Source organism: Asterias rubens, unplaced genomic scaffold (genome assembly GCF_902459465.1).
Source record: "Asterias rubens unplaced genomic scaffold, eAstRub1.3, whole genome shotgun sequence".
In the NCBI taxonomy this organism is placed as follows: Eukaryota; Metazoa; Echinodermata; class Asteroidea; order Forcipulatida; family Asteriidae; genus Asterias; species Asterias rubens.
In genome coordinates this window covers 44,783-67,535 of record NW_022985735.1, presented here as the reverse complement: position 1 = coordinate 67,535, position 22,753 = coordinate 44,783, and the positions used below count along the sequence as shown (strand labels likewise).

At 37.1% G+C, this 22,753-nt stretch overlaps 1 long non-coding RNA gene across 1 annotated transcript; it reads right to left on the bottom strand.

Annotated features, from left to right (window-relative positions):
• Positions 1-21,100: 21,100 nt before the first annotated feature.
• LOC117306498 lies at positions 21,101-22,505 on the bottom strand. The gene is made up of 3 exons (XR_004520945.1): positions 22,465-22,505; positions 21,698-21,897; positions 21,101-21,140 (listed from the first exon to the last, which is right to left on the bottom strand). It is a non-coding gene; the product is annotated as an uncharacterized LOC117306498 (long non-coding RNA).
• Between the last annotated feature and the right edge of the window lie 248 nt (positions 22,506-22,753).

Sequence of the window (22,753 nt, the reverse complement as noted above, 5' to 3'; positions counted from 1 at the left end):
CAGGGCCCAGACCCCACGCCATAAATGGTATGTCCCCCCAGAGTCAAGAAGGATTGACGCCCCTGGTTTGTTGGAACATAGCTGTCAATGCTGTTTAAAACGAACACTTTTGTAGAATAGATAGTGCTTGTATATCTTTTGTGTTTTGTTAAATAAATGCACTATGGGGTTATTATTTGTTTAAATTGCTGATAGTATCCCACCTCAAAAGGTTCATTTAAGTGCCAAATAATTGCTCAGAATGCATGACAGACCATCTGTAGCCTAAAAAATCCGGGGCCCTTAAACGGGCTGCGGACCCCCATGCCGTATTGGCTTGCGCATACCGTGTCTCTGGCAAAACCCAGCACCCCTTGGAATAAAAGTACTCTTGCGGGCCTGGAGGTTTCATACCTCACCCTGAGGAAAATCATGTTTGTCCCTGACAGCTTACCTGTCTTGCACCAAGTCAACCTTTTAGGAAACCAAGGTTCTGGGGAGTGTCGTGGCCGAGCGGTTAAGAGCACCGAATTCAAACTCTGGTGTTTCTCAACAGCAGAGTGTGGGCTCAAATCCCCAGCCGTGACACTTGTGTCCTTAAGCTTCGTCCTTCGGATGAGACGTATAGCCATTGGTCCCATGTGTTGTGTAAATGCATGTAAAAGAACCCAGTGCACTTATCGAAAGAGAAGGGGTTCGCCCCGGTGTTACTGGCTGGATTGGCAGCATATTGCGCCACAGCACCTTGTAAACCATTACATGGTGCTAAATAAGGATTAGGTCTTATATCTCAAAAATTCGCCCCACTCCTTGCAGTAACACTGTGAAGTAATGCAGAAAATGATCTGCCTTGATAAAATGTTTTCAGTAGTCCATTCTGTATCATTTTGATAAAATCAATGAACATTTTTGACCCGAAATCTGAAAATGTTTTGATGCCGGCATCACAGATGTTTTTATTTTTTTTGACTAAAAATTCAACTTCACAAAGTTCTCAATAAATCTCAAATTGTTTCTCATATACCCTTTCCACAGAGATAAACTGTGTTCAGTATTCCGTTCTGTATCATTTGAACACTTCATCCCTGTGCCACTGATGGGTGACTGAATTTCACTGGGTGCTATTTCACTTCATGCCTACCGACTTCCCCTGATCTCATCAGCGAGTCAACCTTTAAGAGACAAACACTCTCTTTGATTCACTGGAAACATTTTCAGCGTTGGAGAATTTGGTCAGCCAACTCTCAATAGCAGGCAATTTTCAGCATTTTTGTTGTTGGAGATTTTGGTAAAGTGTTAGCCCACCCTCTCAACCATCAAAATGGTTCACAACAATAACATTTAGATGATTCGTGAAACTGTGTGAACTGAAAACTGAAATTAAATTGGTACAAGAAGTATTGTATACTAGATACAGGCTTGAAATACTAGCACCGCACACTTTGGACTGTTACACTTGAGATGTAATAGACCCTTGCCATGAAATATGTAAATTGTACGTAGCGCGTGCTCACTTACGTTTTGGTTGGCAAAATGAGGGAACATCGTGCTGTTTTGTACACAGCTAATGGGTGCGTGACGCAGACGCGATTGCGCGTCTGCTTAGTGCACAACTCTATGGCACTTGCCAACCAACAGGGTCTTTACGCATGCGTGAATGTAATTAGCATATTTCATGGGAAGGGTCCATTGTACCAACATTTAGGACAATCTGTATTATAAAAATCTTCACACATTGAACTCACTTTGAGATATCGTAGCTACTTCCCGATTGCATTTGGTTTTTAAACAAAGCTTGGTCATGAATCAGTGTAAGAATTTATTCTGAACTGTTTTAATAACACTGTGTTAGGTCATTTTCCCTCCAAACTGCAGGTAAAAGCTGAGACAGGACAGTGGCCACCTCTACACCCTACGCCTCTTCTTCCCGCCCTGCAATCTTACCTGCACCATTCCACTTGTACTACTTGCTGCTCTCCATATAGTCCAAGAGTCTCTGCGCCTCTGATGATGCATACAGCGTATAGCCTTAAGGTAATCCATGCTTACTGTTTGCTTTTTTGCTAGTAATCTTGATTATATATGCACATGTAATAACTCTTTTTCCCCATAAAAAGCAGAAGTCTCTGCAAATACTTTCAACAATGGCAACCAATGGGACAACACTTGGTTGATTTTGTCTTCCAATATTTAACTGGAACCTACTATAGAGGAAGTTTAATTGAGAACTTCAAAACCATGCAAATGTTTAAAACCATAAAATCACCGAAATATGTCTGACCCCAAATCTGAACATTGTCCCATGCCAGCATGGCAGATTTTTCAGATTTTTTACTAAAAACTCAACATCAACAAATTCTCAATGTGTCTCAAACTTTGGTAGATTGACTCAGTCTGCACTGATGAAATGTCTTCAGTAAACTGTTCTGTTTCATTTGAAACCATAAAATCACAGAAAATTGTCTGACCCCAAATCTGAACATTGTCCCATGCCAGCATGGCAGATTTTTTAGATTTTTTACTCTGGAGGAACTTCGTCCACACCGGCCTTGTCGACATCCAACTCAACAACACCATGAGAACCATCACTGGTGTAGTTTCTTTACAAGTTCAGATTGGCTCCCAGTTCTGAGTAACATTGCCCCTCCAGACGTCCGAATGCAACAATGCATAAATTAACATATAAAATAACAAACCTGTGAAAACCTGAGTTATGCCATGAGACATAGTGGGAAACCTTATTAATTTTCAGCATGCAAACATGTCATGGTTCTAGAATGAACTTCAGTATGAACAGTGTTGTTTTTTCTCTTACTAATCCTGTAGAGTACGTTTCACATAAAGTGCTGAATTATTCTTTTTCTTTAGTTTTGTCCGAGATCAAGAGAAGACACCGCACCCCCAAGTAGAAGATCATGAAGTACCAGACTATTTCTCATGGAAGAAGCCAAAGCTTGCTCTAACATCTGATGAACTCAAGTGAGTCCGGAAACAAGTCTACAAGTGAGTCATAATTTTGATGTAAATGTTTTACTTAAAACCTTCTGGCGGAGATCTTACCCCAAATTCGTAGTCAGAAGGCTGCAGTCATGAGGTTTTTCCATACCTAAAGCAGGGCCCGGACCCCACGCCATAAATGGTATGTCCCCCCAGAGTCAAGAAGGATTGACGCCCCTGGTTTGTTGGAACATAGCTGTCAATGCTGTTTAAAAAAGAACAACTTTTGTAGAATATATAGTGCTGTATATCTTTTGTGTTTTTGTTAAATAAAATGCACTATGGGGTTATTATTTGTTTAAATTGCTGATAGTATCCCACCTCTAAAAGGTTCATTTAAGTGCCAAATAATTGCTCAGAATGCTTGACAGAGCATCTAGTAGCCCAAAAAAATCCGGGGCCCTTAAACGGGCTGCGGACCCCACGCCATATTGGCTTCGCATACCGTGTCTCTGGCAAAACCCAGCACCCCTTGGAATAAAAGTACTCTTGCGGGCCTGGAGGTTTCATACCTCACCCTGAGGAAAATCATGTTTGTCCCTGACAGCTTACCTGTCTTGCACCAAGTACAGCCTTTTAGGAAACCAAGGTTCTAGGGAGTGTCGTGGACGAGCGGTTAAGAGCACCGAATTCAAACTCTGGTGTTTCTCAACAGCAGAGTGTGGGCTCAAATCCCCAGCCGTGACACTTGTGTCCTTAAGCTTCGTCCTTCGGATGGGACGTAAAGCCATTGGTCCCATGTGTTGTGTAAACGCATGTAAAAGAACCCAGTGCACTTATCGAAAGAGAAGGGGTTCGCCCCGGTGTTACTGGCTGGATTGGCAGCATATTGCGCCACAGCACCATGTAAACCATTACATGGTGCTTAATAAGGATTAGGTCTTATATCTCAAAAATGCGCCCCACTCCTTGCAGTAACACTGTGAAGTAATGCAGAAAATGATCTGCCTTGATAAAATGTTTTCAGTAGTCCGTTCTGTATCATTTTGATAAAATCAATGAACATTTTTGACCCGAAATCTGAAAATGTTTTGATGCAGGCATCACCGTTGTTTTTATTTTTTTGACTAAAAATTCAACTTCACAAAGTTCTCAATAAATCTCAAATTGTTTCTCATATACCCTTTCCACAGAGATAAAATGTGTTCAGTATTCCGTTCTGTATCATTCTGTGCCACTGATGGGTGACTGAATTTCACTGGGTGCTTCTCAAAAGTTTGTCTGTCTTCATGCCTACCGACTTCCCCTGATCTCATCAGCGAGTCAACCTTTAAGAGACAAACACTCTCTCTGTTTCACTGGAAACATTTTCAGCGTTGGAGAATTTGGTCAGCCAACTCTCAATAGCAGGCAATTTTCAGCATTTTTGTTGTTGGAGATTTTGGTAAAGTGTTAGCCCACCCTCTCAACCATCAAAATGGTTCACAACAATAACATTTAGATGACTCGTGAAACTGTGTGAACTGAAAAGTGAAATTAAATTGGTACAAGAAGTATTGTATACTAGATACAGGCTTGAAATACTAGCACCGCACACTTTGGACTGTTACACTTAAAATGTAATAGACCCGTGCCATGAAATATGTAAATTGCACATAGCGCGTGCGCACTAACGTTTTGGTTGGCAAAATGAGGGAACATCGTGCTGTTTTGTACACAGCTAATGGGTGCGTGACGCAAACGCGATTGCGCGTCTGCTTAGTGCACAACTCTATGGCGTTTGCCAACCAACAGGGTCTGTACGCATGCGTGAATGTAATTAGCATATTTCATGGGAAGGGTCCATTGTACCCACATTTAGGACAATCTGTATTATCAAAATCTTCACACATTGAACTCACTTTGAGATATCGTAGCTACTTCCCGATTGCATTATTGAAATATACAGGATATAATTCATCCTTTAAACAACTTATTTGATCTTTCCTAAACAAAATCATTGGTTTTTAAATAAAGCTTGGTCATAAATCAGTGTAAGAATTTATTCTGAACTGTTTTAATAACACTGTGTTAGGTCATTTTCCCTCCAAACTGCAGGTAAAAGCTGAGACAGGACAGTGGCCACCTCTACACCCTACGCCTCTTCTTCCCGCCCTGCAATCTTACCTGCACCATTCCACTTGTACTACTTGCTGCTCTCCATATAGTCCAAGAGTCTCTGCGCCTCTGATGATGCATACAGCGTATAGCCTTAAGGTAATCCATGCTTACTGTTTGCTTTTCTGCTAGTAATCTTCATTATATATGCACATGTAATAACTCTTTTTCCCCATAAAAAGCAGAAGTCTCTGCAAATACTTTCAACAATGGCAACCAATGGGACAACACTTGGTTGATTTTGTCTTCCAATATTTAACTGGAACCTACTATAGAGGAAGTTTAATTGAGAACTTCAAAACCATGCAAATGTTTAAAACCATAAAATCACCGAAATATGTCTGACCCCAAATCTGAACATTGTCCCATGCCAGCATGGCAGATTTTTCAGATTTTTTACTAAAAACTCAACATCAACAAATTCTCAATGTGTCTCAAACTTTGGTAGATTGACTCAGTCTGCACTGATGAAATGTCTTCAGTAAACTGTTCTGTTTCATTTGAAACCATAAAATCACAGAAAATTGTCTGACCCCAAATCTGAACATTGTCCCATGCCAGCATGGCAGATTTTTTAGATTTTTTACTAAAAACTCAACATCAACAAATTCTTAATATGTCTCAGTCTGCACTGATGAAATGTCTTCAGTAAACTGTTCTGTTTCATTTGAAAACATAAAGACACCAAAAGTTGTTTGACCCCCAACTCCGAAAATTTGCCCGGCCACCATTGTCCTTAGTAGTTGTCACAAAGCCGTGTTATCCCAAACACCAAAATCAAAACTAAAGAAAACTGTTCCTCCAAGCAGCACACCACAAAATTACAAATAAGCGGGGCTTGTGAATGAATGCGTTTTATGCTTACTTATTTATTTACAATTGAATATTTACACTTGGACCAATTTAACAAAGGAAAATAAAGTACAAATAAATTATTAAATTACGATGTCGCAAATCAGTTCAACAATAATCTTTCAAAGTCCATGAATTACTCTTCTGGCTTCCACTGCCCACTGCCTGCAATCTAAGTTCGTTTCAAGTTTACATCACCAATCCTTCTCGTCATTAGGCTCCGGGAGTCTCTCCGGAGTCTGGACCGTCTGTCCTCTGCTGCAGTGTCCCTTGCATCCACCAAATTAATTATCTATCAGCTAATCAGCTATCGCTGAACTCCTTGGCTATCGCCAAATACGACTGCAATACTTCGGCTATCGCGACTACATAAATACTTTAGCCTTTCGCCAAACATTACTAGGCTATTGCCCAACATGACTCCACTGCTTCAGGCTATCGCCAATCATTTCTTAGGCTAACGCCAAACTGTGCTAACGCACTCCTCGATATGCTGGACGGATCTGAACCTCAGACATTCCACTGCCCGTAAGGTTCCCCATACAAAATCACCTCATTACTATACAGGAATAACTTACAAATGGAACCCCGTTAATACTTCCATATATGGTCAATGACGTAGGGCAACGCCCAAACTTCAATTTTAGCTACGTGTCATGTACTTAACCAAATAATACCATAAACTATAGAGCCCTCTTGTGACAGTAGTCCTTTCTGTATCATTTGGAACCATAAACTCACCCAAAATGTTTTGTAAAGCCGGCATCACTGTTTTTTCTGATGAATCTAAAAAAATATTTTGTTTACCCAGTCTCGGCTGATGAAATGTATTGAGTAGTCCAAACTCACAAATTTCTCAATAAATCTGAATATTTTGGTTGTACACCCAGTCTCAACTGATAAAAATGTCTTCAGTAGTCTGTTCTGTATCATTGGGAACCATAAAACTAAAGGAAATTTGTTGACCCCCAAATCAGAAATTTTTTACCATACCCGCATGGTCGATTTTTTCATTTCGTACCCAAAACCCAAACTTACAAAATTCTCAATAAGTCTCAAACTTTTGCTTGTTTAACCATTCCACGTAGATAAATTGTGTTCAGTACTCCTTTCTGTATCATTTGTAACCATAAAATCACCCAAAATTTGTTGACCCAAAATCTGAAATATTTGTGATGCCGGCATCACAGATATTATTATTTTTTGCCCAAAAACCCAAACTTACAAAATTTTCAATAAATCTCAAACTTTTGCTCGTTTACCCATCCCACACAGATAAAATGTGTTCAGTAGTCCTTTCTGTATCATTTGAAACCATAAAATCACCCAAAATTTGTTGACTCGAAATCTGAAAATTTTGTGATGCCGGCATCACAGATTTTAAAAATTTTGGCCCAAAAATCTCAACTTACAAAATTCTCTATAAATCTTAAACTTTTGCTCGTTTACCCATCCCACACAGGTAAAATGTGTTCAGTAGTCCTTTCTGTGTTATTTGAAACCATAAAATCACCCAAAATTTGTTGACCAGAAATCTGAAAATTTTGTGATGCCAGCATCACAGATTTTTTCAATTTTGGCCCAAAAATCCAAACTTACAAAATGCTCCATAAATCTCAAACTTTTGCTCGTTTACCCATCCCACACAGATAAATTGTGTTCAGTAGTCCTTTCTGTATCATTTGAAACCATAAAATCACCCAAAGTTTGTTGACCCGAAATCTGAAAATTTTGTGATGCCGGCATCACAGATTTTTAAAATTTTGGCCCAAAAACCCAAACTTACAAAATTCTTAATAAATCTCAAACTTTTGCTTGTTTACCCATCCCACACAGATAAATTGTGTTCAGTAGTCCTTTCTGTATCATATGAAACCATAAAATCACCCAGAATATGTTGACCCGAAATCTGAAAATTTTGTGATGCCGGCATCGCAGATTTTTTTTATTTTGGACCAAAAATCCAAACTTAAAAATTCTCAATAAATCTCAAACTTTTGTTTGTTTACCCATTCCAAACAGATAAAAAGTGTCCAGTAGTCCTTTCTGTATCATTTGAAACCATAAAATCATCCAAAATTTTTTGACCCGAAATCTGAAAATTTTGTGATGCCGGCATCACAGAGTTTAGGGACTTTGGACCAAAAACCCAAACTTACAAAATTCTTAATAAATCTTAAACTTTTGCTCGTTTACCCATCCCACACAGATAAATTGTGTTCAGTAGTCCTTTCTGTATCATATGAAACCATAAAATCACAAAAAAATTGTTGAACCGAAATCCGAAAATTTTGTGATGCCGGCATCACAGATTTTTTTTATTTTGGACCAAAAACCCAAACTTACAAAATTCTCCATAAATCTCAAACTCTTGCTCGTTTACCCATCCCACACAGATAAATTGTGTTCAGTAGTCCTTTCTGTATCATTTGAAACCATAAAATCACCCAAAGTTTGTTGACCCGAAATCTGAAAATTTTGTGATGCCGGCATCACAGATTTTTAAAATTTTGGCCCAAAAACCCAAACTTACCAAATTCTCAATAAATCTCAAACTTTTGCTCGTTTACCTATCCCACACACATAAATTGTGTTCAGTCGTCCTTTCTGTATCATTTGAAACCATAAAATCACCCAAATTTGGTGATCGAAATCTGAAAATTTGTTGATGCCGGCATCACAAATTTTTGGGACTTTGGACCAAAAATCCAAACTTACAAAATTCTTAATAAATCTCAAACTTTTGCTTGTTTACCCATCCCACACAGATAAATTGTGTTCAGTAGTCCTTTCTGTATCATATGAAACCATAAAATCACCCAGAATTTGTTGACCCGAAATCTGAAAATTTTGTGATGCCGGCATCGCAGATTTTTTTTATTTTGGACCAAAAATCCAAACTTAAAAATTCTCAATAAATCTCAAACTTTTGCTCGTTTACCCATCCCACACAGATAAATGTGTTCAGTAGTCCTTTCTGTATCATTTGAAACCATAAAATCACCCAAAATTTGTTGACCCGAAATCTGAAAATTTTGTGATGCCGGCATCACAGATTTTTAGAATTTGGACCAAAAACCCAAACTTACAAAATTCTCAATAAATCTCAAACTTTTGCTCGTTTACCCATCCCACACAGATAAATGTGTTCAGTAGTCCTTTCTGTATCATTTGAAACCATAAAATCACCCAAAATTTGTTGACCCGAAATCTGAAAATTTTGTGATGCCGGCATCACAGATTTTTAAATTTTGGCCCAAAAATCCAAACTTACAAAATTCTCAATAAATCTCAAACTTTTGCTCGTTTACCCATCCCACACAGATAAATTGTGTTCAGTAGTCCTTTCTGTATCATTTGAAACCATAAAATCACCCAAAATTTGTTGACCCGAAATCTGAAAATTTTGTGATGCCGGCATCACAGATTTTTAAAATTTTGGCCCATAAACCCAAACTTACAAAATTCTCAATAAATCTCAAACTTTTGCTCGTTTACCCATCTAAAACTTTTGCTCGTTTACCCATCCCACACAGATGAATTGTGTTCAGTAGTCCTTTCTGTATCATTTGAAACCATAAAATCACTCAAAATTTGTTGACCCGAAATCTGAAAATTTTGTGATGCCAGCATCACAGATTTTTAAAATTTTGGCCCAAAAACCAAAACTTACAAAATTCTCAATAAATCTGGAACTCTTGCTCGTTTACCCATCCCACACAGATAAATTGTGTTCAGTAGTCATTTCTGTATCATTTGAAACCACAAAATCACCCAAAATTTGTTGACCCGTAATCTGAAAATTTTGTGATGCCGGCATCACAGATTTTTAAAATTTTGGCCCAAAAACCCAAACTTACAAAATTCTCAATAAATCTCAAACTTTTGCTCGTTTACCCATCCCACACTGATAAAATGTGTTCAGTAGTCCTTTCTTTTGAAACCATAAAATCGCCCAAAATTTGGTGACCCGAAATCTGAAAATTTTGTGATACCGGCATCACAGATTTTTAAAATTTTGGCCCAAAAACCCAAACTTACAAAATTCTCAATAAATCTGGAACTCTTGCTCGTTTACCCATCCCACACAGATACATTGTGTTCAGTAGTCCTTTCTGTATCATTTGAAACCATAAAATCACCCAAAATTTGTTGACCCGAAATCTGAAAATTTTGTGATGCCGGCATCACAGATTTTTTAAATTTTAGCCCAAAAACCCAAACTTACAAAATTCTCAATAAATCTCAAACTTTTGCTCGTTTACCCATCCCACACAGATAAATTGTGTTCAGTAGTCCTTTCTGTATCATATGAAACCATAAAATCACAAAAAAATTGTTGACCCGAAATCTGAAAATTTTGTGACGCCGGCATCACAGATTTTTGGGACTTTGGACCAAAAATCCAAACTTACAAAATTCTTAATAAATCTCAAACTTTTGCTCGATTACCCATCCCACACAGATAAAATGTGTTCAGTAGTCCTTTCTGTATCATTTGAAACCATAAAATCATCCAAAATTTGTTGACCCGAAATCTGAAAATTTTGTGATGCCGGCATCACAGATTTTTTAAATTTTGGCCCAAAAACCCAAACTTACAAAATTCTCAATAAATCTCAAACTTTTGCTCGTTTACCCATCCCACACATATAAAATGTGTTCAGTAGTCCTTTCTGTATCATTTGAAACCATAAAATCACCCAAAATTTGTTGACCCGAAATCTGAAAATTTTGTGATGCCGGCATCACAGATTTTTAAAATTTTGGCCCAAAAACCCAAACTTACAAAATTCTCAATAAATCTCAAACTTTTGCTCGTTTACCCATCCCACACTGATAAAATGTGTTCAGTAGTCCTTTCTGTATCATTTGAAACCATAAAATCACCCAAAATTTGTTGACCCGAAATCTGAAAATTTTGTGATGCCGGCATCACAGATTTTTAAAATTTTGGCCCAAAAACCCAAACTTACAAAATTCTCAATAAATCTCAAACTTTTGCTCGTTTACCCATCCCACACAGATAAAATGGGTTCAGTAGTCCTTTCTGTATCATTTGAAACCATAAAATCACTCAAAATTTGTTGACCCGAAATCTGAAAATTTTGTGATGCCGGCATCACAGATTTTTTTTATTTTAGACCAAAAACCCAAACTTACAAAATTCTCAATAAATCTGGAACTCTTGCTCGTTTACCCATCCCACACAGATACATTGTGTTCAGTAGTCCTTTCTGTATCATTTGAAACCATAAAATCACCCAAAATTTGTTGACCCGAAATCTGAAAATTTTGTGATGCCGGCATCACAGATTTTTTAAATTTTAGCCCAAAAACCCAAACTTACAAAATTCTCAATAAATCTCAAACTTTTGCTCGTTTACCCATCCCACACAGATAAATTGTGTTCAGTAGTCCTTTCTGTATCATATGAAACCATAAAATCACAAAAAAATTGTTGACCCGAAATCTGAAAATTTTGTGACGCCGGCATCACAGATTTTTGGGACTTTGGACCAAAAATCCAAACTTACAAAATTCTTAATAAATCTCAAACTTTTGCTCGATTACCCATCCCACACAGATAAAATGTGTTCAGTAGTCCTTTCTGTATCGTTTGAAACCATAAAATCTTCCAAAATTTGTTGACCCGAAATCTGAAAATTTTGTGATGCCGGCATCACAGATTTTTTAAATTTTGGCCCAAAAACCCAAACTTACAAAATTCTCAATAAATCTCAAACTTTTGCTCGTTTACCCATCCCACACATATAAAATGTGTGCAGTAGTCCTTTCTGTATCATTTGAAACCATGAAATCACCCAAAATTTGTTGACCCGAAATCTGAAAATTTTGTGATGCCGGCATCACAGATTTTTAAAATTTTTGCCCAAAAACCCAAACTTACAAAATTCTCAATAAATCTCAAACTTTTGCTCGTTTACCCATCCCACACTGATAAAATATGTTCAGTAGTCCTTTCTTTTGAAACCATAAAATCGCCCAAAATTTGGTGACCCGAAATCTGAAAATTTTGTGATACCGGCATCACAGATTTTTAAAATTTTGGCCCAAAAACCCAAACTTACAAAATTCTCAATAAATCTCAAACTTTTGCTCGTTTACCCATCCCACACAGATAAAATGGGTTCAGTAGTCCTTTCTGTATCATTTGAAACCATAAAATCACTCAAAATTTGTTGACCCGAAATCTGAAAATTTTGTGATGCCGGCATCACAGATTTTTAAAATTTTGGCCCAAAAACCAAAACTTACAAAATTCTCAATAAATCTTGAACTCTTGCTCGTTTACCCATCCCACACAGATAAATTGTGTTCAGTAGTCCTTTCTGTATCATTTGAAACCATAAAATCACCCAAAATTTGTTGACCCGTAATCTGAAAATTTTGTGATGCCGGCATCACAGATTTTTTTTATTTTAGACCAAAAACCCAAACTTACAAAATTCTCAATAAATCTGGAACTCTTGCTCGTTTACCCATCCCACACAGATACATTGTGTTCAGTAGTCCTTTCTGTATCATTTGAAACCATAAAATCACCCAAAATTTGTTGACCCGAAATCTGAAAATTTTGTGATGCCGGCATCACAGATTTTTAAAATTTTAGCCCAAAAACCCAAACTTACAAAATTCTCAATAAATCTCAAACTTTTGCTCGTTTACCCATCCCACACAGATAAATTGTGTTCAGTAGTCCTTTCTGTATCATATGAAACCATAAAATCACAAAAAAATTGTTGACCCGAAATCTGAAAATTTTGTGATGCCGGCATCACAGATTTTTGGGACTTTGGACCAAAAATCCAAACTTACAAAATTCTTAATAAATCTCAAACTTTTGCTCGATTACCCATCCCACACAGATAAAATGTGTTCAGTAGTCCTTTCTGTATCATTTGAAACCATAAAATCACCCAAAATTTGTTGACCCGAAATCTGAAAATTTTGTGATGCCGGCATCACAGATTTTTAAAATTTTGGCCCATAAACCCAAACTTACAAAATTCTCAATAAATCTCAAACTTTTGCTCGTTTACCCATCCCACACTGATAAAATGTGTTCAGTAGTCCTTTCTTTTGAAACCATAAAATCGCCCAAAATTTGGTGACCCGAAATCTGAAAATTTTGTGATGCCGGCATCACAGATTTTTAAAATTTTGGCCCAAAAACCCAAACTTACAAAATTCTCAATAAATCTCAAACTTTTGCTCGTTTACCCATCCCACACAGATAAAATGGGTTCAGTAGTCCTTTCTGTATCATTTGAAACCATAAAATCACTCAAAATTTGTTGACCCGAAATCTGAAAATTTTGTGATGCCGGCATCACAGATTTTTAAAATTTTGGCCCAAAAACCAAAACTTACAAAATTCTCAATAAATCTGGAACTCTTGCTCGTTTACCCATCCCACACAGATAAATTGTGTTCAGTAGTCCTTTCTGTATCATTTGAAACCATAAAATCACCCAAAATTTGTTGACCCGTAATCTGAAAATTTTGTGATGCCGGCATCACAGATTTTTTTTATTTTAGACCAAAAACCCAAACTTACAAAATTCTCAATAAATCTGGAACTCTTGCTCGTTTACCCATCCCACACAGATACATTGTGTTCAGTAGTCCTTTCTGTATCATTTGAAACCATAAAATCACCCAAAATTTGTTGACCCGAAATCTGAAAATTTTGTGATGCCGGCATCACAGATTTTTAAAATTTTAGCCCAAAAACCCAAACTTACAAAATTCTCAATAAATCTCAAACTTTTGCTCGTTTACCCATCCCACACAGATAAATTGTGTTCAGTAGTCCTTTCTGTATCATATGAAACCATAAAATCACAAAAAAATTGTTGACCCGAAATCTGAAAATTTTGTGATGCCGGCATCACAGATTTTTGGGACTTTGGACCAAAAATCCAAACTTACAAAATTCTTAATAAATCTCAAACTTTTGCTCGATTACCCATCCCACACAGATAAAATGTGTTCAGTAGTCCTTTCTGTATCATTTGAAACCATAAAATCACCCAAAATTTGTTGACCCGAAATCTGAAAATTTTGTGATGCCGGCATCACAGATTTTTAAAATTTTGGCCCATAAACCCAAACTTACAAAATTCTCAATAAATCTCAAACTTTTGCTCGTTTACCCATCCCACACTGATAAAATGTGTTCAGTAGTCCTTTCTTTTGAAACCATAAAATCGCCCAAAATTTGGTGACCCGAAATCTGAAAATTTTGTGATGCCGGCATCACAGATTTTTAAAATTTTGGCCCAAAAACCCAAACTTACAAAATTCTCAATAAATCTCAAACTTTTGCTCGTTTACCCATCCCACACAGATAAAATGGGTTCAGTAGTCCTTTCTGTATCATTTGAAACCATAAAATCACTCAAAATTTGTTGACCCGAAATCTGAAAATTTTGTGATGCCGGCATCACAGATTTTTTTTATTTTAGACCAAAAACCCAAACTTACAAAATTCTCAATAAATCTGGAACTCTTGCTCGTTTACCCATCCCACACAGATAAATTGTGTTCAGTAGTCCTTTCTGTATAATTTGAAACCAAAAAATCACCCAAAATTTGTTGACCCGAAATCTGAAAATTTTGTGATGCCGGCATCACAGATTTTTAAAATTTTAGCCCAAAAACCCAAACTTACAAAATTCTCAATAAATCTCAAACTTTTGCTCGTTTACCCATCCCACACAGATAAATTGTGTTCAGTAGTCCTTTCTGTATCATATGAAACCATAAAATCACAAAAAAATTGTTGACCCCGAAATCTGAAAATTTTGTGATGCCGGCATCACAGATTTTTGGGACTTTGGACCAAAAATCCAAACTTACAAAATTCTTAATAAATCTCAAACTTTTGCTCGATTACCCATCCCACACAGATAAAATGTGTTCAGTAGTCCTTTCTGTATCGTTTGAAACCATAAAATCTTCCAAAATTTGTTGACCCGAAATCTGAAAATTTTGTGATGCCGGCATCACAGATTTTTTAAATTTTGGCCCAAAAACCCAAACTTACAAAATTCTCAATAAATCTCAAACTTTTGCTCGTTTACCCATCCCACACAGATAAAATGTGTGCAGTAGTCCTTTCTGTATCATTTGAAACCATAAAATCACCCAAAATTTGTTGACCCGAAATCTGAAAATTATGTGATGCCGGCATCACAGATTTTTAAAATTTTGGCCCATAAACCCAAACTTACAAAATTCTCAATAAATCTCAAACTTTTGCTCGTTTACCCATCCCACACTGATAAAATGTGTTCAGTAGTCCTTTCTTTTGAAACCATAAAATCTTTTGCTCGTTTACCCATCCAACACAGATGAATTGTGTTCAGTAGTCCTTTCTGTATCATATAAAACCATAAAATCACCCAAAATTTGTTGACCCGAAATCTGAAAATTCTGTGATGCCGGCATTACAGATTTTTTGGACTTTGGACCAAAAATCCAAACTTACAAAATTCTTAATAAATCTCAAACTTTTGCTCGTTTACCCATCCAACACAGATGAATTGTGTTCAGTAGTCCTTTCTGTATCATATAAAACCATAAAATCACCCAAAATTTGTTGACCCGAAATCTGAAAATTCTGTGATGCCGGCATTACAGATTTTTTGGACTTTGGACCAAAAATTCAAACTTACAAAATTCTCAATAAATCTCAAACTTTTGCTCGTTTACCCATCCCACACCGATAAAATGTGTTTAATAGTCCTTTCTGTATCACTTGAAACCATAAAATCACCCAAAATTTGTTGACCTGAAATCTGAAAATTTTGTGATGCCGGCATCACAGATTTTTTGGACTTTGGACCAAAAATCCAAACTTACAAAATTCTCAATAAATCCCAAACTTGTGCTCGCTTACCCATCCCACACAGATAAATTGTGTTCAGTAGTCCTTTCTGTATCATTTGAATCCATAAAATCACCCAAAATTTGTTGACCCGAAATCTGAAAATTTTGTGATGCCAGCATCACATATTTTTTGGACTTTGGACCAAAAACACAAACTGACAAAATTCTTTCAAAAATTCAAACTTTCGCTTATGTACCCAGTCCGCACTGATAAAATGTCTTCAATAGTATCTTCTGTATCTTTTCAAAGCATAAATTCACCGAAAATTTGTTCACCCCAAATCTGAAAAATCGACACATGCCGGCATCACATATTTTTTTTGATTTTTGACCAAAAACACAAACTCACAAAATTCTTAATAAATCTCAAACTTTCACTTATATACCCAGTCAGTACTGATCAAATGTCTTCAGTAGTATCTTCTTTATCATTTGGAAGCAGACATTCACAGAAAGATTGTTTTCCCCCAAATCTGAAAAATCGACCCATGCCGGCATCACGGATTTTGGGGAATTTTTTGCCAAAAACACAAACTCGCAAAATTCTTAATAAATCTGAAACTTTCGCTTATATACCCAGTCCGCACTGATAAAATGTCTTCAGTAGTATCTTCTGTATCATTTGAAAGCATAAATTCACAGAAAATTTGTTCACCCCAAATTTGAAAAATCGACCCATGCTGGCATCACAGATTTTGTTGGATTTTTGGCCAAAAACACAAACTCAAAAAATTCTTTAAAGATCTCAAACTTTCGCTTATATACCCAGTCCGCACTGATAAAATGTCTTCAGAAGTATCTCTTGTATCATTTGAAAATTTTACATCTCTTATAATAAAATAGTTAAAAAATAGAGGACCCCAATGGCCGGGTCAAAATTACCATGGAAGTGTTCCTTGGACACTCCTCTACACATCTATGCCAGACACTGCCTGGCCAAAAGGGTCTGACCACTAGAAAGTGACCGTTATAAAAAGGATTGTAAAACGTTTATTAAACATACTACAAAATAGTTAAATATTCCCGTTGCAAATTTAACATCTCCTATAACAAAATAGTTAAAAAATAGAAGGACCCCAATGGCCGGGTCAAAATTACCATGGATGTGTTCCTTGGACCCTCCTCTACACATCTATGCCAGACACTGCCCGGCCAAAACGGTCTGACCACTAGGAACTGACCATTATAAAAAGGACTGTAAATCGTGTATGAAACATACGACAAACTAGTCAAATATCCCCGTTGCAAATTTAACATCTCTTATAATTAATTAGTTAAAAAATAGAAGGACCCCAATGGCCGGGTCAAAATTATAATGGATGTATTTCTTGGACCGTCCTCTACACATCTATACCAGACACTGCCTGGCCAAAAGGGTCTGACAACTAGAAAGTGACCGTTATAAAAAGGATTGTAAAACGTTTATTAAACATACTACAAAATAGTTAAATATTCCCGTTGCAAATTTAACATCTCCTATAACAAAATAGTTAAAAAATAGAAGGACCCCAATGGCCGGGTCAAAATTACCATGGATGTGTTCCTTGGACCCTCCTCTACACATCTATGCCAGACACTGCCTGGCCAAAAGGGTCTGACCACTAGGAACTGACCGTTATAAAAAGGACTGTAAATCGTGTATGAAACATACGACAAACTAGTTAAATATCCCCGTTGCGATTTTAATATCTCTTTAATATCTTATCTTAAGTATTTCATCAATTTATATATATTTTTGAAGGAGTAATTAAGGGGTCACTGAAAGGAACCAAAATTTGTATTTTTTTCAGAAAGCATAAATATGGAATAGTGAAGCATGATTGATGCTTTTTTAAAGGGACACGTTGGCTTCGGGTTGCGCTTTATTGGGCGTTTTTGGGCTATGACAAGCGTTTGATGTAAAATGATTACGGTTGTAAAGATGTTAAAAAAGTAGAATATAATGATCTACACAAACATGCCTTAGAAATGCTTCGCTTTTGCTAACTTTCTCGAAACAAAAAGCTCCGCCATTTATGGGGGTCAAGATTTTGACTCTCATAATAATGGCTGCCAAATTCACTAGTCTTATTTCCAGTCGCAGCCGTTGAACTATACGACTGAGCAATTATTAACCATTTTACGAACCCCATTTGTATCTATCTCTTCCTCCATGGTTACCAACAACAAAAAACAGTTCATGAACAAAAATAAAAGGGCCTACGTTCAATTAACTTTTTATAAATCTATCTAAGCAGCAAGTTCAGACCACGTCCCGGGGCCGAGCGGCTGCCGTCCAGCGGGCCATCATCCCCCGCGGCCAGACCTCCCCAGACGCACTGAACTCCCCGTTCTTGCTCGTACGATGTAGGATTTTAGCGGGGCCAGTCTAGTAATGCGTATACTTTGTACACGAAAGAATGTCTAGTACCCGTTTTACTAATACTAATAGTGCATGTGATTCTGTAGTCGTGTGTCTCTTTTTGCCTCGGGCCTTTGCAGCAAAAAGACGAGATTATTTAATACTAACTAGCGAGTGGAGTTGAAACAAAACTACAGCTAGAGAATTCATCCTCTCATAAAACATCTGCTCAGACATGTCGGAGAGGCGTTTACCGTGTTTACCGCGTAGTAAGTATAGTATGCAATTGCGAGTCACATATACCCCACCCACAGTTCGTTTTTAGATACAAAATTACAGGGACTTTACTTCTCTGTCCTTTCTCTATGCTGTTTGCATGTACATGCAGAGTCACAGGGCAACAGGACAGTGGTGTCTATCTAATACTAGTCCATCGCCATAGGATAGATGTCACTTGTCTTATTTGCCAACATGATCCTTTCTTCGGGGTATACATTCATTGTTTTATAAAATAATGTTTATGTCTATTATGGGGATGTAATTCCTTGACCTTGGTCTTGGACGGTACTATTTGAGGTAGCTCCTGTTTACATTGCTCAAAATCATTTGACAGCAAAATTTACTGTGCAATGCATCTGAACAGGGAGCACATACTGCAAATGGTAGTTGGCAAGGAAAGCTAAAATAAAGTAATACTCTTGTCCACAAAAATGAAGCTTCCATAGGCCCTTTTTCGAAACCACGGCTTCGGCTTTGGATTCGGCATCAGACTCCGTCCTCTTGTCTGAATCCCTACGCAAAGCACGCTCAGTATTGTCCAAACATCTGCGGGGCCAAGCTAGCCCGAGCTGAATCCAAAGCCAAAGCCGTGGTTTCAAAAAGGGCCATAGTCTAGAAGAAGTCTTTTCAAAAATTACAAAACAAAATCAGAAACGGGGAACAATTTTATTATTTTGTAACATTTTTGTATGTGATTATTGAAGCCGGTATGGACAAGAAAGAGTACACGTACATCAAAGAAGTTTTCCAAGCACGGTTAGAAGACAACCAGCTTCTTCGCAGGACAGGAAAACTCTGCTAATTAGGCCTGGGCGACCAGTGAAAATTACTAATCGACTAGTCGCACCTCCATCCAATAGTTGCGACTACGACACTAGTCGCGACAAATTTTTAATTATCACGATGCACTGTGGCAATGTGTGCCGCAAGCACAATATAGTCTAATTCAAGCGGAAAAGATTGAAGATTTGTGTCACTGATGTCTGACTGTGTTCTGTAAGTAAATTATGTTGTCATGAATAGTAATGAGCGACTAAATTGGTTCACCAAACAGGTAGACACAATTTTTTTTTTACTATTTTTGTAGCACGTTTAACCGGATAGTTGAAAACAATAGTCGCGACTCGACTAAGGATTCAATAGTTGGAGTCCGACACTAGTCGCCCAGGCTTACCGCTAATGGTGCAAGGATGGCTTCTACCCACAGCCGCCATCCCCCCCCCCCCCCCCTAACACCACCACCACTACTACTAACAGAAGAACTTGTAGCAAAACACAAATCCAGATTTTCCACTTCTTAAATTTAATTTCCACAATTTGGCTACAAAAATGTCTGTACAGGTGTGCATAAGACATAAGGTCAGTGCATTATTAGCATTATTGGCAAGTTCTAGAGTTTGTATGTAATCAAATAGAATCTTTGTCACAAATTTATAGGAACTTTATAAAACAATATGGTCAATTTATTGAGACATGTTTTTACAATTCACAGCAGTACACGATGTATTTGCAAACATTAATTAAATTTGTCCTATGTCAAAGAACACTATAGTCCCATGCAGTATCCTTAGTAATAGTTGGTGTATCTCCTCAATATTTATGCATAAAATAATAAACCTGTGACAATTTGGGCTAAATTTGGCAATAAAAGCTGCAAGAAACAGTGAAAGAAAAACACCATTGCAGTATAGAAACAAGTCCATGTAGACTTTATAAAGTGAGTTTTATGATCACAAATTAGTAATTACCAACATCTAAGGTATAAAGTCCCTTTAGAGAGACCAATGCCTTAAATCGAGTGATTTGGTTGTAAAATGCATTGTATGGTTAGAAAGGATGTTTTAAAAGTAGAATAGAATGATCAACACAAGTATGACTTGAAATTGGGTGGTTTTCCTTTAAAACTTTTACTTATTCGAACTAACATGGTCTGCTAGTCAACAATATGACTAGTTCTAAAACATCATTCTGACCATGCATTTCATAACAGGCATGTGGTTTGAAATCAAAATACACTTGCAAGGGTTAAGGTTAAAAAATTGAAATGGCACTGTGTTTATCAAACTTGTTGCATCTATGATCCATGTCTCTTTATTAATACAGAATAAAGATATTTCAGATAAATTTATTTGAATACAGATTGTTTATGTTTTTGCATTTTGTTGTTCTTGTGTGTTTTTTGTTACAAAATATCGAAATCTCAAATAATACAATAAATATGATTGTATAAACAATTGGCCATGTACTTCAAATTAAACTTAATCATATGTCGTTGTGATGAAAACAAACTCTGCTCACATCACATTCAATGATTTGTTGACATAAGTAATGTGCAAAAAAAAAAATAATAAGTTTAAGTATTGACATGTGTTAATTTAGGAATAAGAATCTACTTGTTGACAGCGGGAAATATTGCCATTTGTTAAACCTGTTTTGCATAAATCATGTGTAAATGAAAGTTGAAACTATCTGGAAATATACCCCTGATTTTACAAACACAGCAACCAGGTAGTGTTACTCTATTTCCAGTACCATTCTGACATGACACATGTTGTCTGTGAAGGCTGGCTGGGTGGCAAAGTCATTTGTTGTGTACATCATGCTGCCCTGGTGTACATGTCATTCCTGTGATGTCGTGCCAACTCTAATGGTGGTCCAGAACAAGGTGCCTCAAGATCTTTTCAAATATAAACACAAAAATTGTTGAAACAATTAACAAAATAAAAATTGGTTATTTGTACATGTATATGGAATATAAAACCCATGCACTTGATGTTGATTCATTAAAGTGACATTTTAGCAAATGCTACCTCCCTGCAGCCGATTTCACGAAACTTTAGGCAACTGCGCGAGTCCACTTGCGCAATTTTAATGGCGCAAGTTGCTCCATAAACGTTGCACAAGTGGACTTACGCAGTTGCGTAAAGTTTTGTGAAATCGGCTGCTGGTCAAAGACATGATGTTATTAGGATGTGGCTGTTCAGCGTGAAGTATTTTGGTAATGCAACGTTGGCTAAGGAGGCTGTTTACAAGTAACTACAATGAATGAAAGCTTAAATTTGTGTTTCCTTATTAAATGTTTGTTTACACATTTACTTTGTTTCCTTTTTTTTTTTTGGGGGGGGGGACACAGATCAAAATATCATGTAACAAAACTGGACTGCTTTGACAGTACATGTGTATATTGTTATACATGCACATGCCATTGACGGTATGAAATAATCAGTCTCTTACTGCCAAGTTTGAGAAGTATTCATCCGGCCTTTGTTTGCAGCATGACCTGTCCTGTTGTGTTGGCATCTCCCTACAGTTGGTACAAACCCACCAGCTTGGCAAGAGCTTTGCGGAGGTGGATGATGTGGACTTGGAGATGGTGGGTTTGATGAGGTCTCCAAGATGTTTACGCCAAGTCCTGGCATCTGCTCACATAGTACCTTCAACAAGAAATTGAAAACCATTGATATAACTTATTTAAATATTAGTTCTCGAAAATTTTATTTTTTATTGTTTGAAAGGTCACACTTCTTTGAAAGAATTCGGGTTGACTTGGGTACGAGTTGACTTGGGTACAATATTTTGGGTAAACTGTTAAAAATATACAAAAAACATTTCATAAATCTGTACTATTTTTAAAATGTACTTCTACAATTTTTACAAAAGCCCTCCCCTTCCCAGCCAGATAAACGACTCTTTTAATTGTAGCATCAAAGTAAATTGGGGTAAATTATGCCAAGTCATTAGTACGCTGGGCACTCGATTCAAATCCCCACCCCCATCTATGCACCGAGTGAATAGATCTACAAATTAATTATATGTAAACTAGTCCTAGTACATGTACATTATGTACTCTCACAACTCAGTGCTGCGGCTGTCTCATGGCTGTGAATTTACGTGTCATGTCCACAATAATAACTAACAATAACATTGCATTGGGTATAAACAATCACGGTCCGTTCTCTCTCTCTCGTCGGCTAGTCCATGTCCCACTACATTATTCTTACCCTGATTGGCGAGGTGTCCTTTCCTTCTTTTTGGACGTGTCTTCAATCATCTCTTTGCGTAGAGCAATGAGCTGAATCTGTGTTTTTCGGCGATCCATTTTGACAGCAAAATGACAGCAAAATGGTGTGTTTACATTTCACACACATCGTATGGTAGAGAACGGTATATTACCTCGTGTTCTTCTGGTAGGTTTACCAGGCCATTGGCTACGGCGCCAGCCTAACTGCTGTGCATCGCGCATAAACGGACGATCGTTTTGACGGCTTGAAAAACGTATATATTTCGCGG